Consider the following 6024-nt stretch of genomic DNA (forward strand, 5'->3'; position numbering starts at 1 on the left):
GCTTGAAACACAGTCCTAATTTAGTCCTCCTCAACAGTCAACATAGCGTTTGCCATGTGGCGTGTCTGGTTTATTTCTCTCATGTTAACAGTATTGACCAATACGGTAGGCATTCTAACCTCAGCTGACACGGTCACGCCACGCAGGCAGTGTGCAGGAGCCCTAAGCTTCCAAGGTAAGACTGAAGGAATTCATGATAATAAAAACGTTATAATCTTCACACTAAATTTGCAAAAACACCTCCAACAAAAGGCTTTTATTCGCTTTACATGGACACATGTAATGTTATGGTACAAAACAACATCACATGTCACTTTAGTGATCTAAATAATCAGGCAATAACTGGATTGCACATGTTAAGTATCGTCAACCATGTGGTAACACTTCATTAAGTGATAACCAGGCACTGCTGGGATTTGGACCCAGGATCTCCTGTTTACGAGACAGGCGCTTTAACCACTAAGCTACAGCGCCTCCTGCAGCTAAGCCCGTCTTGCAAGAATACAATGAGCTAGTGAAAAGGGTTCCCTCCATCCATCCATCTTTGTCCAGCAGCTCCAGCAGGGGACCCCAAACTGCCCTTTGTCGAGCCACATGAACCAGCTCCGACTGGGGGATCCCGAGGCGTTCCCAGGGCAAGTTGGAGATGTACTCTCTCCACATAGTCCTGGGTCTTCCCCGAGGCCTCCTCCCAGCTGGACGTGCCAGGACCAGCTCTCTACGGAGGCCCCCATCAGCACCAATGAGAAGGAGTGGGCTGGCGTTCTCAAACTACTGAAGGGAGAGACCTGCCAGGTACTAATACCTCTTCTGCAGACTTGCTACTGGACAGGATTGATCCGCCAAGCCTAGGCGAGCTAAGCCGTTACTCCCAATACTGCCAGTCAGCATACTGTTTGTTTAGGTTATACAAGATAAAAGACAAATACAGACTTAACAGAATTGCTACTTGTGAAGGTGCTGTGGCTTAGTTGGTTAAAGTGCCTGTCTAGTAAACAGGAGATCCTGGGTTCAAATCCCAGCAGCACCTTGTTGTTGCAGAGATTACCTCAGTTTGCATCTCATCATCATGTCTGCCCAATCCCCATGCTACCCATTAAACAGATCACTTTGCATTCTGTCTCGCAATCACCATAAAAGTTAGGTATCACTAAAATATGAACTCTTGGTGCTGCAGTCAGAGTATGCAGTGCTCATCCTGAGTGGGCCAGTATAGTGCATTAGAACTGCTTGTTGAATGGTCTATTAGCTTTGAAACCCCCCTTTCCCCACAGCTTTCAAATGTAAATTGTGCATTGGGGTCATAGCATGGATCAGGAACCAACCTGGACTCAATGTGGGCGTTGGCCGGCAATATTTGACACGTTCAGACCATGAAAACAATGTTGACCCAAATGTCAGTCTATTTCCCATCTGGCAGGGACATTTCTGGATTCAGGTGGACATTGTGGACAGAAACATTGGTGGATCTTGATTCCCACCATGGGATTTAGCCTGTATTGCACATTGGGGTACAAGGTCAATAAGATGCCATTAACATCTTGTCAAGCTTGTCATCATTGTCAAGCAAATTGCCACCCTAGTGACTTTCTTCCATGTCTCCATGAACGCCCATATATTTGGGCCCACAATTACAAGAGCAGCCGAAAACCCTAGTCGACCCAGTCCAAACCATCGCGGTAAGCCTCACTGGGTGTCCAAACTAAAATGCTAAGAGGCAACTTGGTAGACTCCTTACTGATGTTTATATCTGTACTCACAATGCCCTATTTTTAAAACACAAGTGTTACATGTGAATAATCAATGTGTGAGTAATCAGGAAGCTCACATAAAAGATACTTGCAAGGTCTACTAAATGTTTAACTTTACAACCCGAGAGCGGCTGGAACCTTGGTTGCCACCTTCCATCAAAATGTGAATCACAGACCTGGGTAGAGAATCCAGAGCAGAGTGGCGCAGCGGAAGCGTGCTGGGCCCATAACCCAGAGGTCGATGGATTGAAACCATCCTCTGATAATTGCTATGCTTTGTATCAGCAGAGTGTCCTTTTTCGTGTCTGTTGATATTTAACAAAGTTTTCTGAAATGAAATACTGGAGCATAAAACAATATACTGTACTACAGTACAAATACTTACTGTAAAACATGTACATTCCAAGTGCTTGTTGTGATAGTCTGAAAGAGAGAGCATACTGCTTAGTTTGTGTCACAGGAGGTTTGTAAAAGCTTGTAAAACATCAACCCTGGTGTCTCCAGTCAAGATATCAACATCATTTCTTTCAGAACAAACTGGGTTATTAGGATATTTGTGCTGCACTGAGTCACTTGAATGTTTGTTAAAAATGTTGTAGGACCTTAAAGGAACATGAATCGTCCAGATATGTATTGATATCACACACAGAGCAGTACGAGCTGAGCCAGTCTCCTCTAAAACACTTCTCATTGTCTGGGAGTCAGAAAATAAACATTAGAACTTATACAACTATCATTTATTGTTAGCTTCATTTACCCAACAGAACAGCTTCGGAGTCAATTGGAATGAGTTGAATGGGGTCGTCTCGCTCCCCCTAGCACCTGTGAGCTGAACCCCCCCCTCCCTTGCGACTTTCAGTCAGCAAGTTGCCCACTCAGCGGAAGTGTAGCGTGATATCAGGTCTTGCTAACAAGGTAGCGATGGAGTTTCTGTTGGTGTTTTTCACAGTATTGTCATGACAGAGCCGGTAAAGGGAAAAGGGAAACAGAACTTAACCAAGCCTTAGATCCAAATACAAATAGGCCAAAAAATCACTGAATCAATCAGGATTTACGTCACCTTCAACGCCCCGTATCCACTCGTAGAGTAACCTGGCTTCAAGTATTTGCTGTATGTACTCAAACCTCGTTACAACACGCCATCCCGTCCACCGGGACTTCAGTGTACCGTTCCACCCCTTTAATACATGTCAGGTTTTGAAGCCATATACAACATTAACATTACATGTTTTACCCAGGTTTCTTCTTTTATTCAGTGATATTTCAATTTCCTTGCGTGTGTCATCCCAAAAGGATTAATAAAGATAAGTCTAAGTCTATCTCAGAAAAAAGTGAAAAAAACTCTGAAAATCTTCAGGGGATGTAGCTCAGTGGTAGAGCGCATGCTTTACATGTATGAGGACCTGGCATCTCCAGCAGGTATTATGGTAGAGTCTTTAAAAGAGCTGCAGAAGATATTACCTCACTACATGCCATTAAGGCTCTACCATTCAGCAGGTGGAGACAGTTCACTTCAGACAGTTGCAGCAGCAGATGCTTTGTTAGACATCGGCACTAGACATAAAGTCTACCACTGGACACCTCTCAGCTCAGATACCCCCCCCCCCTCCCCCCACTGACACCACTCAGCTCAGATACCCACCCCCCTCCAAGCACTTTTCCGACTTCTTTATAATCATCATCGAGAAATTTGCAGCATCAGCTCTCTGTCTGTGTGTGTGTGTTGTGTGTGTATAACATATGTGTGTGTGCGTGTGGGTGTGTGTGTGTGTGTGTGTGTGCGTGTGTGCGGCTAACGTTAGCTCGACAGCAGGCGTTGGTTGCACGCATAGATTGAGCTAGATGAGTTCCTGTGAAATGTTATCAGTTGGGTCACCATGGCAACCGTCATCATCTCTTTTCCTGTTTTTACCAACCATGACGTCTTTATCTCCTCATCTCCAGCATCAGCTCTCTACCCAGGGATCAACGGCCTTAATACAGGGGGGGGGGCTCACTTTGACTCTAAAGTGGCTATCTCTCTCACGCGTCTCCATCGCTCTATCACACACACACAACACACACCACAACAAACACACACAACACACACACAGACACACACAGACACACACAAACGTGCACACACACACACACACACACCACACACACGCACACACTCAATACACAACCCACACACACAAACACAATACATACAAAGACACGAACAAACCACTCCACCACACACACACAACACACACACACACACACACACACACACACACACACACACACACAAACACACGCCGGCTCGACGCACCCAGCAGACCACAAGTATAACTATCAGTTGTTTTCACTACAAAGTGTATATGTCTTATTTATTTTTGCTATAGTGCTTAACGAGCATTGTTTAATTCAGCCCTGTTCTGGCCTGTTGAGGGGCAATAAATATAATAATAAATAAATAAATATCTATATTTCCAAAACATCTATGTTGTTATTAGTATGGATCCACCAGATCCATCCATCATTTTATATTTTATTCAGATTATAGTGAACATATTCAGGTCATTTTATTATATTTTATCCAGATTATAGTGAACATATTCAGGTCATTTTATTATATTTTATTCAGATTATAGTGAACATATTCAGGTCATTTTATTATATTTTATCCAGATTATAGTGAACATATTCAAGTCATTTTATTATATTTTATTCAGATTATAGTGAACATATTCAGGTCATTTTATATATTATTAGTTTTATCCAGATTATAGTGAACATATTCAGGTCATTTTATTATATTTTATTCAGATTATAGTGAACATATTCAGGTCATTTTATTATATTTATTCAGATTATAGTGAACATATTCAGGTCATTATATATATTTTATATATTTTATTCAGATTATAGTGAACATATTCAGGTCATTTTATTATATTTTATTCAGATTATAGTGAACATATTCAGGAATTTTATTATATTTTATTCAGATTATAGTGAACATATTCAGGTAATTTTATATATTTTTTCAGATTATAGTGAACATATTCAGGTCATTTTATTATATTTTATTCTGATTATAGTGAACATATTCAAGTCATTTTATTATATTTTATTCTGATTATAGTGAACATATTCAGGTCATTTTATTAGTGAACATATTCAGGTCATTTTATTATATTTTATTCAGATTATAGTGAACATATTCAGGTCATTTATTATATTTTATCCAGATTATAGTGAACTATTCAGGTCATTTTATTATTTTATTCTGATTATAGTGAACCATATTCAGGTCATTTTATATATGTTATTCTGATTATAGTGAACATATTCAGGTCATTTTATTAGTGAACATATTCAGGTCATTTTATTATATTTTATTCTGATTATAGTGAACATATTCAAGTCATTTATTATATTTTATTCTGATTATAGTGACATATTCAGGTCATTTTATTAGTGAACATATTCAGGTCATTTTATTATATTTTATTCAGATTATAGTGAACATATTCAGGTCATTTTATTATATTTTATCCAGATTATAGTGAACATATTCAGGTCATTTTATTATATTTTATCCAGATTATAGTGAACATATTCAGGTCATTTTATTATATTTCATCCCGATTATAGTGAAACTATTCAGGTCATTTTATTATATTTTATTCAGATTATAGTGAACATATTCAGACTCATTTTATTATTTTTTATCCAGATTATAGTGAACATATTCGGGTCATTTTATTATATTTATCCCGATTATAGTGAACATATTCAGGTCATTTTATTAGTGAACATATTCGGTCATTTTATTATATTTTTATCCAGATTATAGTGAACATATTCAGTCATTTTATTATATTTATTCAGATATAGTGAACATATTCAGGTCATATATATTATATTTTATTTTATAATATTTTATCCAGATTATAGTGAACATATTCAGGTCATTTAGTATATTTTATTCTGATTATAGTGAAACATATTCAGGTCATTTTTTATATTTTATTATACTTTGTACTTTAAAATGCACATGACAACAAATTTATTATGGTCTGTTTCTGGTTAGTTTAGGAATAATTAATTTAGTAAATTATATATTCTCAATAATCTGAAATTACACCGTTTTTTTTATATAGTTGCTCTCAGGGCTCCACTCTGCACTCTCTGCACTACCTCCCTACACTTTATATTTTAATATTATAATTTAATATTTAATATTTTGATATTTCGTGTTGCTTCAGTCTCGTTGCTCAGGTGCTGCACAGGTGTATAATGA

The 6024-nt window shown here is 38.2% G+C and overlaps 2 non-coding genes across 2 annotated transcripts; one reads left to right on the forward strand and one right to left on the reverse strand.

Annotated features, from left to right (window-relative positions):
* Nucleotides 1-401: 401 nt before the first annotated feature.
* Nucleotides 402-474, reverse strand: trnat-cgu (transfer RNA threonine (anticodon CGU)). Its single transcript has one exon. It is a non-coding gene; the product is annotated as a tRNA-Thr (tRNA).
* Nucleotides 475-956: 482 nt separating this feature from the next.
* trnat-agu (transfer RNA threonine (anticodon AGU)) lies at nt 957-1030 on the forward strand. The gene has a single exon. It is a non-coding gene; the product is annotated as a tRNA-Thr (tRNA).
* The last annotated feature ends 4994 nt before the right edge of the window (nt 1031-6024 follow it).

Source organism: Etheostoma spectabile, unplaced genomic scaffold (genome assembly GCF_008692095.1).
Source record: "Etheostoma spectabile isolate EspeVRDwgs_2016 unplaced genomic scaffold, UIUC_Espe_1.0 scaffold00569427, whole genome shotgun sequence".
Taxonomy (NCBI): domain Eukaryota; kingdom Metazoa; phylum Chordata; class Actinopteri; order Perciformes; family Percidae; genus Etheostoma; species Etheostoma spectabile.